The sequence below is a fragment of the Nerophis lumbriciformis genome, linkage group LG16 (genome assembly GCF_033978685.3).
Source record: "Nerophis lumbriciformis linkage group LG16, RoL_Nlum_v2.1, whole genome shotgun sequence".
Taxonomy (NCBI): domain Eukaryota; kingdom Metazoa; phylum Chordata; class Actinopteri; order Syngnathiformes; family Syngnathidae; genus Nerophis; species Nerophis lumbriciformis.
In genome coordinates, this window is record NC_084563.2 from 8334286 (window position 1) to 8347190 (window position 12905).

The window sequence follows — 12905 nt, forward strand, 5'->3', positions numbered from 1 at the left end:
ACGGACTGTATCCCTGCAGACTGTATTGATATATAATGTAGGAACCAGAATATTAGTAACAGAAAGAAACAACCCTTTTGTGTGAATGAGTGTAAATGGGGAGGGAGGTTTTTGGGGTTGGTGCACTAATTGTTAGTGTATCTTGTGTTTTGTATGTTGATTCAATAAAAAAAAATTAAAAAAACGATACCGATAATTTCCAATATTACATTTTAACGCATTTATCAGCCAATAATCGGCAGGCCGATATTATCGGACATCTCTAATTACAACCAAACAATTATACAGCCATTTGCTAATACCACCTTAACATTTGACAACCAAACAATTACACAAGGCGACTTGGTAAATAATCTGATTATCTTCCATCCAACTCTCTCATTTGAGTCACACATTAAGAGTGTTACTAAAACAACTCTCGTTTGAGTCACACATTAAGAGGGTTACTAAAACGGCCTTCTTTCATCTCCGTAATATCGCTGAAATTCGTTCCATTTTGTCCACTAGTGATGCCGAGATCATTATTCATGCATTCTTTACGTCTCAATTACTGTAACGTATTATTTTCGGGCCTCCTTATGTCTAGCATTAAAATATTATACTTGGTACAACATGCGGTTGCTAGACTTTGGACAAGAAAGTTTGATCATATTACACCTATACTGTAATATATATATTAGTGTCTCACCTGCACTGGCTTCCTGTGCACTTAAGATGTGACTTTTAAGGTTTTACTACTTACGTATAAAATACTGAAAGGGTCTAGCTCCATCCTATCTTGCTGATTGTATTGTACCATATGTCCCGGACAGAAATTTGAGTTCTAAGAACTCCGACTTATTAGTGATTCCCAAAGCCCAAAAAAAGTATGCGGGCTATAGAGCGTTTTCTATTGTGGCTCCACTGCTCTGGAATGTTCTAGCAGTAACAGTTAAATGATGCGCTAGCTGTCCAAAGTTGGGAGCCAGGGTGGACCACTCATCTGTGGATCAGTTGAAGACGTCTCTGTGCTGCTGACCTGTCTCCACTCATGATCTCCTGCTGGCTCCACTATGGACTAGACTCTCACACTATTAACTAGATCCACTATGGACTGGACTCTCACACTATTAACTAGATCCACTATGGACTGGACTCGCACAATAATATCATGCTAGATCCACTCGACTTCCATTGCAGTCCCCTCCAAGGTTTCTCATTATCATCCTATTGGGTTGAGTTTTTTCTTGCCCTGATGTGGGATCTGAGCCCAGGTTGTCGTTGTGGCTTGTGCAGCACTTTGAGACTTGTGATTTAGGGCTATATAATAAACTTTGATTGATTGATAATGAATTAATAAAGTAATGAATGAATGAACAACATTGTGTGAGAGTTGGTTAGTGTTGTTGCAGTGCATGGTGTAAGAATGATAAATTAGTAACATGAATGAATCAATAAATACATAGACAACATTGTGTAAGAGTTGTGTAGTGTTGCATGGTGTAAGAATAATTACACATGAATGAATGAATGAATGAATATATAACATTGTGAGAATAAGACTGCGGAGAGGCGATGTCGTTAGCTGTCAGCGTGTTTATTGACAGCTCAGTATGTGAGTGCAGTGTGTGATTAGCTTAAAGAGATGTAGTGCGACTATGTGTAAGTATTATCTGAGCGTGGTCACCAGAGGGTGTTGAGTGTGCGTGTTGAGATCGAGGCAGAAGTCCAAAAGGGGAAAAGCAGGCTCGGACGTCAGGGGGCAGGCGGATGGTCGAGGTCTTAGTCCAGGAAGGCAAGAGTGAGTCCAAAAGGGAGTCCAGGTAGACGAGACACACAACTCGACGACGAGGAAGCTGGAGAACGACAACACGAGAGACGGTGAACACGACGGGAAGGGAACACCGGGAGAGAGAAGGCTGGAGACGTGTTGGCTTACTGTACTGGTAGGAGAAGCTACGTTCTGGCACCGGATCTCAAGACGCGCTGGCTTATGAAGGCCGGTCACTCATCAAAAGGCAGGTGTGTTGATTGCAGATCTCTTGCGGAGGCACGCCCGCAGCGGAGAGGGAACGCCCGTTGGTGTGGCCCACTCAACAGTGTAGGCAGCAGGAGTGTGACCCATAACACATTGTGTAAGGGTTGTGTAATGTTGTAGCGCTGCATGGTGTAAGAATGATAAATGAGTAACACATGAATGAATGGATAACATTAGGTAAGAGTTACATTGCATGGCGGAATAAACCAATATTGACCTTGTAGAGGGGGAACCACCCCCCCCAATATTGACCTTGCAGATGACAAAAATGACAAGGACACAAATTAAATACATAGACCTTGGATTGTAGATGACCAGACCACCCAAAATTGACCTTGGATTGTAGATGACCAGACCCCCAAAATTGACCTAGTAGATAAAACCATGAGGACACAAATTAAATACATATTGACCTTGGATTGTAGATGACCAGACCACCCAAAATTGACCTTGGATTGTAGATGACCAAACTCCCCAAAATTGACCTTTGATTGTAGATGACCAGACCCCCAAAATTGACCTAATAGATAAAACCATGAGGACACAAATTAAATACATATTGACCTTGGATTGTAGATGACCAGACCCCCCAAAATTGACCTAGTAGATAAAACCATGAGGACACCAATTAAATACATATTGACCTTGTTTTGTAGATGACCAGACCCCCCAAAATTCACCTTGGATTGTAGATGACCAGACCCTCTAAAATTGACCTAGGAATGTAGATGACCAGACCCCCCAAAATTCACCTTGGATTGTAAATCACCAGACCCCCCAAAATTGACCTAGTAGATAAAACCATGAGGACACAAATTAAATACATATTGACCTTGTTTTGTAGATGACCAGACCCCTCAAAATTCACCTTAGATTGTAGATGACCAGACCCTCTAAAATTGACCTTGGACTGTAGATGATCAGACCCCCCAAAATTGACCTTGGATTGTAGATGACCAGACCCCCCAAAATTCACCTTATTTTCATTTATGCGCCCCCCCGCCCCAACCAACTGTTACATCAGCCCGGGGCACAGCCTGAGTAGAGAAACAAAAAAAAACAGGAAGGGAGACTGAGACACAAAAGGAATCTAGAACAAATATTTAAGACACACGAACATAAATCAAAATCATCTGCCACAAAGAGGTGAGTGGTGGCAGACTTAACATTCAGAGGGACCTTATTCCATAGCCCAGGTACCATCACTGAGAAAGCATGGTCTCCCTTTGTCACCAGGTTTGACCATGGGACAAACTTAAATAAAACAAAATACACACACACGCCAACCCTGTACATGACCATAAACAAAATACATGTCAACCCTGTACATGACCATAAACAAAATACATACATACATACATACATGTCAACCCTGTAAATGACAAACAAACAAACAAACAGACAAAGGCCTCCCAGTCGGCCACAACCAACCAACCAAAGGCCTCCCAGTCGGCCACAACCAACCAACCAAAGGCCTCCCAGTCGGCCACAACCAACCAACCAAAGGCCTCCCAGTCGGCCACAACCAACCAACCAAAGGCCTCCCAGTCGGCCACAACCAACCAACCAAAGGCCTCCCAGTCGGCCACAACCAACCAACCAAAGGCCTCCCAGTCGGCCACAACCAACCCAACCAAAGGCCTCCCAGTCGGCCACAACCAACCCAACCAAAGGCCTCCCAGTCGGCCACAAACAACCCAACCAAAGGCCTCCCAGTCGGCCACAAACAACCCAACCAAAGGCCTCCCAGTCGGCCACAAACAACCCAACCAAAGGCCTCCCAGTCGGCCACAAACAACCCAACCAAAGGCCTCCCAGTCGGCCACAAACAACCCAACCAAAGGCCTCCCAGTCGGCCACAAACAACCCAACCAAAGGCCTCCCAGTCGGCCACAAACAACCAACCAAAGGCCTCCCAGTCGGCCACAACCAACCCAACCAAAGGCCTCCCAGTCGGCCACAACCAACCCAACCAAAGGCCTCCCAGTCGGCCACAACCAACCAACCCAACCAAAGGCCTCCCAGTCGGCCACAACCAACCAACCAAAGGCCTCCCAGTCGGCCAAAAACAACCCAACCAAAGGCCTCCCAGTCGGCCACAAACAACCCAACCAAAGGCCTCCCAGTCGGCCACAAACAACCCAACCAAAGGCCTCCCAGTCGGCCACAAACAACCCAACCAAAGGCCTCCCAGTCGGCCACAAACAACCCAACCAAAGGCCTCCCAGTCGGCCACAAACAACCCAACCAAAGGCCTCCCAGTCGGCCACAAACAACCCAACCAAAGGCCTCCCAGTCGGCCACAAACAACCCAACCAAAGGCCTCCCAGTCGGCCACAAACAACCCAACCAAAGGCCTCCCAGTCGGCCACAAACAACCCAACCAAAGGCCTCCCAGTCGGCCACAAACAACCCAACCAAAGGCCTCCCAGTCGGCCACAAACAACCCAACCAAAGGCCTCCCAGTCGGCCACAAACAACCCAACCAAAGGCCTCCCAGTCGGCCACAAACAACCCAACCAAAGGCCTCCCAGTCGGCCACAAACAACCCAACCAAAGGCCTCCCAGTCGGCCACAAACAACCCAACCAAAGGCCTCCCAGTCGGCCACAAACAACCCAACCAAAGGCCTCCCAGTCGGCCACAAACAACCCAACCAAAGGCCTCCCAGTCGGCCACAACCAACCCAACCAAAGGCCTCCCAGTCGGCCACAACCAACCCAACCAAAGGCCTCCCAGTCGGCCACAACCAACCAACCCAACCAAAGGCCTCCCAGTCGGCCACAACCAACCAACCCAACCAAAGGCCTCCCAGTCGGCCACAACCAACCAACCAAAGGCCTCCCAGTCGGCCACAAACAACCCAACCAAAGGCCTCCCAGTCGGCCACAAACAACCCAACCAAAGGCCTCCCAGTCGGCCACAAACAACCCAACCAAAGGCCTCCCAGTCGGCCACAAACAACCCAACCAAAGGCCTCCCAGTCGGCCACAAACAACCCAACCAAAGGCCTCCCAGTCGGCCACAAACAACCCAACCAAAGGCCTCCCAGTCGGCCACAAACAACCCAACCAAAGGCCTCCCAGTCGGCCACAAACAACCCAACCAAAGGCCTCCCAGTCGGCCACAAACAACCCAACCAAAGGCCTCCCAGTCGGCCACAAACAACCCAACCAAAGGCCTCCCAGTCGGCCACAAACAACCCAACCAAAGGCCTCCCAGTCGGCCACAAACAACCCAACCAAAGGCCTCCCAGTCGGCCACAAACAACCCAACCAAAGGCCTCCCAGTCGGCCACAAACAACCCAACCAAAGGCCTCCCAGTCGGCCACAAACAACCCAACCAAAGGCCTCCCAGTCGGCCACAAACAACCCAACCAAAGGCCTCCCAGTCGGCCACAAACAACCCAGTCGGCCACAAACAACCCAACCAAAGGCCTCCCAGTCGGCCACAAACAACCCAACCAAAGGCCTCCCAGTCGGCCACAAACAACCCAACCAAAGGCCTCCCAGTCGGCCACAAACAACCAACCAAAGGCCTCCCAAAGCATCACAAGTGTAATGGTATTCACATAGTACTTTTGAGCTTGAAGATCAGAACTTTGAAATGTCCTATCACCCAGCTTCTGACAACCATAGTTGGGCCTAATCAGTGAGGGCAGGTGTGTTCACCTGCATCAAACACTCACACCCACCTTGACTCTCTTAGCCAGCAGTTGAGAGCCATTGTGAGTGACAGCTTGTCATCTTTGTGTGTCACTGACTAAATGTGTGTTGTTGCTTCATGTTGGGTTATCAAAACACTCAGACCCACCTTGACTCTCTTAGCCAGCAGTTGAGAGCCATTGTGAGTGACAGCTTGTCACCTGTGTTTGTCACTGACTAAATGTGTGTTTTTGCTTCATGTTGTGTTCCTAACACATGTGCATGTGCATGTGTAGTGCGGGTCAAAGTGTCACAGCAACACAAACACAATAGAAAGCAGCAGAGCACATTATGGAAAGCATCAACACAAGCAATAGAAAGCAAGTGAAAAAGCCCAAAGTATTACTCACTGTGAACAAAACCCGTCCGATCCACATCAGTGTCAAAAGAATAATGACGAAGCGCTGAAGGAGGGACTCAGGTGTAGCTAAATAGAACTAATTAAACGAGCAACAGGTGTGCTGACAGGACACGGAGCAGAGAGTAAAGGTGCCGCAAAAGACAGACTTTTATTGTTATTTATTCTTTGAAATGAAGCATTCATTCATTCATTCATGTATTATTCTCAACATGCATATACTGTATAAGTATTACATTGTTTTTATTGTACACAGTAGTCATTTTATACCTTTAAGTACTTATTGCTATGATTACTGTTAATAAGTGAAGGGAAAGCAGGTGCCTTGCCCAAGGACACATCGGCAGTGACTCGGATGGCAGAAGCGGGGATCGAACCTGGAACCCTCGAGTTGCTCCACCACCCGAGCTACGCTATTACAGTGAAAATGCAAAGAAAAAGTAAAAAAAAAAAATCCACCTTCTTAGTTATTTGTCAACGAAAGCAAAGAAAAAAAGTTATTTTTGTTGGTGTAAGAATAAAAAGAATACTTTTTTTTTTTTTTTTTTTTTTTTTTTTTTTTTACCAAAAAACAGGAAAAGCCACCATAAAAGGAGCGCAAGACAAGAACTAAAACACTATGCACGGGAGCACAACCAAAAAGTGTCCAAATAAGTCGGGTCGTGATGTGACAGGTGGTGACAGTACACCTACTTTGAGACAAGAGCTATAGTGATGCATGCTTGGTTATGGTTTAAAGTCACATCCAACAATTGTAACGACTTTTTATTGTCAACTGAGTTTCATTTTTTAATGATTTCTGCTGGTGGCGTGCCTCCGGATTTTTTTCAATGAAAAAAATGCGCCTTGGCTCAAAAAAGGTTGAAACACACTGCTGTAAAGTTCAAATTTGAATGACAATAAAGCAAGTTTAAGGCTATGTCTACACTAAGCCGGATAACCCCTTAAACCAGTGTTTTTCAACTGGTTTAGTTAGGGCAGGCAAATTGCTAGCAGGGGGTGATTAATTTATGTAAAGACAGGGTTAGGGTTAGGGTTAGGCATAAAGAAAGAGAGTTGGTTAGGGTTGGGGTTTTGGTTGGGGTTGGGGTTAGGGTTAGAATTAGGGTTGGGGTTGGTGTTAGGGTTAGGATTAGGGTTAGGATTAGAATTAGGGTTAGGGTTAGGGTTAGGCATAAAGAAAGAGAGTTGGTTAGGGTTGGGGTTAGGGTTAGGGTTGTGGTTGGGGTTAGGGTTGGGGTTGGTGTTAGGGTTGGGATTAGGATTAGGGTTAGGATTAGAATTAGGGTTTGGGTTAGGGTCAGGCATAAAGAAAGAGAGTTGGTTGGGGTTAGGGTTGGGGTTGGGGTTAGGGTTGGGGTTGGTGTTAGGGTTAGGATTAGAATTAGGGTTAGGGTTAGGCATAAAGAAAGAGAGTTGGTTAGGGTTGGGGTTAGGGTTGGGGTTGGGGTTAGGGTTGGTGTTAGGGTTAGGATTAGGGTTAGGGTTAGGGTTAGGGTTAGGCATAAAGAAAGAGAGTTGGTTAGGGTTGGGGTTGGGGTTAGGGTTAGGGTTGGTGTTAGGGTTAGGATTAGGGTTAGGGTTAGGGTTACACATAAAGAAAGAGAGTTGGTTAGGGTTGGGGTTAGGGTTGGTGTTAGGGTTAGGGTTAGGATTAGGATTGGGGTTAGGGTTAGGGTTACACATAAAGAAAGAGAGTTGGTTAGGGTTGGTGTTAGGGTTAGGGTTGGCAGGCAAATTGCTAGCAGGGGGTTATTAATTTATGTAAAGACAGCAGTTTTTAATTTAGCTTTAGTAATAGTGTTTTGTTTTAGTTATCTTAGGGTTAGGGTTAGGCATAAAGAAAGAGAGTTGGTTAGGGTTGGGGTTAGGGTTAGGGTTAGGGTAAGCGTTAGGGTTAGGGTTAGGATTAACCCTAACCCTAACCTTAACCCTACCAGTGGTCATTTTGCTGACTACTCGTTTTAATTTAAATTATGAACAACAACCTATTTGCCCCTTGCTAAAATAAGAAGGGTTCGGGTTAGGGTTAGGCATAAATAAAGAGAGTTGGTTAGAATTGGGGTTAGGGTTGGGGTTAGGTTTGGGGTTGGGGTTGGGGTTGGTGTTAGGGTTAGGTTTAGGGTTAGGATTAGACTTAGAATTAGGGTTAGGCATAAAGAAAGAGAGTTGGTTAGGGTTGGGGTTAGGGTTGGGGTTGGTGTTAGGGTTAGGGTTAGGCATAAAGAAAGATAGTTGGTTAGGGTTGGGGTTGGGGTTAGGGTTAGGGTTGGGGTTGGTGTTAGGGTTAGGATTAGAATTAGGGTTAGGCATAAAGAAAGAGAGTTGGTTAGGGTTGGGGTTAGGATTAGGGTTGGGGTTGGTGTTAGGGTTAGGGTTAAGATTAGGTTTAGGATTAGAATTAGGGTTAGGGTTAGGGTTAGGCATAAAGAAAGAGAGTTGGTTAGGGTTGGGGTTAGGGTTAGGGTTGTGGTTGGGGTTAGGGTTGCGGTTGGTGTTAGGGTTGGGATTAGGATTAGGGTTAGGATTAGAATTAGAGTTTGGGTTAGGGTCAGGCATAAAGAAAGAGAGTTGGTTGGGGTTAGGGTTGGGGTTAGGGTTGGGGTTGGGGTTAGGGTTGGGGTTGGTGTTAGGGTTAGGATTAGAATTAGGGTTAGGGTTAGGGTTAGGCACAAAGAAAGAGAGTTGGTTAGGGTTGGGGTTAGGTTTGGGGTTGGGGTTAGGGTTGGTGTTAGGGTTAGGATTAGGGTTAGGGTTAGGGTTAGGGTTAGGGTTAGGCATAAAGAAAGAGAGTTGGTTAGGGTTGGGGTTGGGGTTAGGGTTAGGGTTGGTGTTAGGGTTAGGATTAGGGTTAGGGTTAGGGTTACACATAAAGAAAGAGAGTTGGTTAGGGTTGGGGTTAGGGTTGGTGTTAGGGTTAGGGTTAGGATTAGGATTGGGGTTAGGGTTAGGGTTACACATAAAGAAAGGGAGTTGGTTAGGGTTGGTGTTAGGGTTAGGGTTGGCAGGCAAATTGCTATCAGGGGGTTATTAATTTATGTAAAGACAGCAGTTTTTAATTTAGCTTTAGTAATAGTGTTTTGTTTTAGTTATCTTAGGGTTAGGGTTAGGCATAAAGAAAGAGAGTTGGTTAGGGTTGGGGTTAGGGTTAGGGTTAGGGTAAGCGTTAGGGTTAGGGTTAGGATTAACCCTAACCCTAACCTTAACCCTACCAGTGGTCATTTTGCTGACTAATCGTTTTAATTTAAATTATGAACAACAACCTATTTGCCCCTTGCTAAAATAAGAAGGGTTCGGGTTAGGGTTAGGCATAAATAAAGAGAGTTGGTTAGAATTGGGGTTAGGGTTGGGGTTGGGGTTGGTGTTAGGGTTAGGTTTAGGGTTAGGATTAGAATTAGGGTTAGGGTTAGGCATAAAGAAAGAGAGTTGGTTAGGGTTGGGGTTAGGGTTGGGGTTGGTGTTAGGGTTAGGGTTAGGGTTAGGGTTAGGCATAAAGAAAGATAGTTGGTTAGGGTTGGGGTTGGGGTTAGGGTTAGGGTTGGGGTTGGTGTTAGGGTTAGGATTAGAATTAGGGTTAGGCATAAAGAAAGAGAGTTGGTTAGGGTTGGGGTTAGGATTAGGGTTGGGGTTGGTGTTAGGGTTAGGGTTAGGATTAGGTTTAGGATTAGAATTAGGGTTAGGGTTAGGGTTAGGCATAAAGAAAGAGAGTTGGTTAGGGTTGGGGTTAGGGTTAGGGTTGTGGTTGGGGTTAGGGTTGGGGTTGGTGTTAGGGTTGGGATTAGGATTAGGGTAAGGATTAGAAATAGAGTTTGGGTTAGGGTCAGGCATAAAGAAAGAGGGTTGGTTGGGGTTAGGGTTGGGGTTGGGGTTAGGGTTGTGGTTGGTGTTAGGGTTAGGATTAGAATTAGGGTTAGGGTTAGGCATAAAGAAAGAGAGTTGGTTAGGGTTGGGGTTAGGGTTGGGGTTGGGGTTAGGGTTGGTGTTAGGGTTAGGATTAGGGTTAGGGTTAGGGTTAGGGTTAGGCATAAAGAAAGAGAGTTGGTTAGGGTTGGGGTTGGGGTTAGGGTTCGGGTTGGTGTTAGGGTTAGGATTAGGGTTAGGGTTAGGGTTACACATAAAGAAAGAGAGTTGGTTAGGGTTGGGGTTAGGGTTGGTGTTAGGTTTAGGGTTAGGATTAGGATTGGGGTTAGGGTTAGGGTTACACATAAAGAAAGAGGGTTGGTTAGGGTTGGTGTTAAGGTTAGGGTTGGCAGGCAAATTGCTAGCAGGGGGTAATTAATTTATGTAAAGACAGCAGTTTTTAATTTAGCTTTAGTAATAGTGTTTTGTTTTAGTTATCTTAGGGTTAGGGTTAGGCATAAAGAAAGAGAGTTGGTTAGGGTTGGGGTTAGGGTTAGGGTTAGGGTAAGCATTAGGGTTAGGGTTAGGATTAACCCTAACCCTAACCTTAACCCTACCAGTGGTCATTTTGCTGACTAATCATTTTAATTTAAATCATGAACAACAACCTATTTGCCCCTTGCTAAAATAAGAAGGGTTCGGGTTAGGGTTAGGGTTAGGGTTGGTGTTAGGGTTAGGATTAGGGTTAGGGTTAGGGTTACACATAAAGAAAGAGAGTTGGTTAGGGTTGGGGTTAGGGTTGGTGTTAGGGTTAGGGTTAGGATTAGGATTGGGGTTAGGGTTAGGGTTACACATAAAGAAAGAGAGTTGGTTAGGGTTGGTGTTAGGGTTGGCAGGCATATTGCTAGCAGGGGGTTATTAATTTATGTAAAGACAGCAGTTTTTAATTTAGCTTTAGTAATAGTGTTTTGTTTTAGTTATTTTAGGGTTAGGGTTAGGCATAAAGAAAGAGAGTTGGTAAGGGTTGGGGTTAGGGTTAGGGTTAGGGTTAGGCTTAGGGTTAGGGTTGGCAGGCAAATTGCTAGCAGGGGGTAATTAATTTATGTAAAGACAGCAGTTTTTAATTTAGCTTTAGTAATAGTGTTTTGTTTTAGTTATCTTAGGGTTAGGGTTAGGCATAAAGAAAGAGAGTTGGTTAGGGTTGGGGTTAGGATTAGGGTTGGGGTTGGTGTTAGGGTTAGGGTTAGGATTAGGTTTAGGATTAGAATTAGGGTTAGGGTTAGGGTTAGGCATAAAGAAAGAGGGTTGTTTAGGGTTGGGGTTGGGGTTAGGGTTAGGGTTAGGGTTGGTGTTAGGGTCAGGATTAGGTTTAGGGTTAGGGTTAGGACTAGGATTAGGGTTAGGGTTAGGGTTAGGCATAAAGAAAGGGAGTTGGTTAGGGTTGGGGTTGGGGTTAGGGTTAGGGTTGGTGTTAGGGTTAGGGTTAGGGTTACACATAAAGAAAGAGAGTTGGTTAGGGTTGGGGTTAGGGTTGGTGTTAGGGTTAGGGTTAGGATTAGGATTGGGGTTAGGGTTAGGGTTACACATAAAGAAAGAGAGTTGGTTAGGGTTGGTGTTAGGGTTAGGGTTGGCAGGCAAATTGCTAGCAGGGGGTTATTAATTTATGTTAAGACAGCAGTTTTTAATTTAGCTTTAGTAATAGTGTTTTGTTTTAGTTATCTTAGGGTTAGGGTTAGGCATAAAGAAAGAGAGTTGGTTAGGGTTGGGGTTAGGGTTAGGGTTGTGGTTGGGGTTAGGGTTGCGGTTGGTGTTAGGGTTGGGATTAGGATTAGGGTTAGGATTAGAATTAGAGTTTGGGTTAGGGTCAGGCATAAAGAAAGAGAGTTGGTTGGGGTTAGGGTTGGGGTTGGGGTTAGGGTTGGGGTTGGGGTTAGGGTTGGGGTTGGTGTTAGGGTTAGGATTAGAATTAGGGTTAGGGTTAGGGTTAGGCACAAAGAAAGAGAGTTGGTTAGGGTTGGGGTTAGGTTTGGGGTTGGGGTTAGGGTTGGTGTTAGGGTTAGGATTAGGGTTAGGGTTAGGGTTAGGGTTAGGCATAAAGAAAGAGAGTTGGTTAGGGTTGGGGTTGGGGTTAGGGTTAGGGTTGGTGTTAGGGTTAGGATTAGGGTTAGGGTTAGGGTTACACATAAAGAAAGAGAGTTGGTTAGGGTTGGGGTTAGGGTTGGTGTTAGGGTTAGGGTTAGGATTAGGATTGGGGTTAGGGTTAGGGTTACACATAAAGAAAGGGAGTTGGTTAGGGTTGGTGTTAGGGTTAGGGTTGGCAGGCAAATTGCTATCAGGGGGTTATTAATTTATGTAAAGACAGCAGTTTTTAATTTAGCTTTAGTAATAGTGTTTTGTTTTAGTTATCTTAGGGTTAGGGTTAGGCATAAAGAAAGAGAGTTGGTTAGGGTTGGGGTTAGGGTTAGGGTTAGGGTAAGCGTTAGGGTTAGGGTTAGGATTAACCCTAACCCTAACCTTAACCCTACCAGTGGTAATTTTGCTGACTAATCGTTTTAATTTAAATTATGAACAACAACCTATTTGCCCCTTGCTAAAATAAGAAGGGTTCGGGTTAGGGTTAGGCATAAATAAAGAGAGTTGGTTAGAATTGGGGTTAGGGTTGGGGTTTGGTTTGGGGTTGGGGTTGGGGTTGGTGTTAGGGTTAGGTTTAGGGTTAGGATTAGAATTAGGGTTAGGGTTAGGCATAAAGAAAGAGAGTTGGTTAGGGTTGGGGTTAGGGTTGGGGTTGGTGTTAGGGTTAGGGTTAGGGTTAGGGTTAGGCATAAAGAAAGATAGTTGGTTAGGGTTGGGGTTGGGGTTAGGGTTAGGGTTGGGGTTGGTGTTAGGGTTAGGATTAGAATTAGGGTTAGGCATAAAGAAAGAGAGTTGGTTAGGGTTGGGGTTAGGATTAGGGTTGGGGTTGGTGTTAGGGTTAGGGTTAGGATTA

The 12905-nt window shown here is 45.4% G+C and overlaps 1 long non-coding RNA gene across 1 annotated transcript; it reads right to left on the minus strand.

Annotated features, from left to right (window-relative positions):
- Positions 1-1560: 1560 nt before the first annotated feature.
- Positions 1561-2207, minus strand: LOC133617362 (uncharacterized). Its single transcript, XR_009816985.1, has 2 exons — positions 1940-2207; positions 1561-1835 (listed from the first exon to the last, which is right to left on the minus strand). It is a non-coding gene; the product is annotated as an uncharacterized lncRNA (long non-coding RNA).
- Between the last annotated feature and the right edge of the window lie 10698 nt (positions 2208-12905).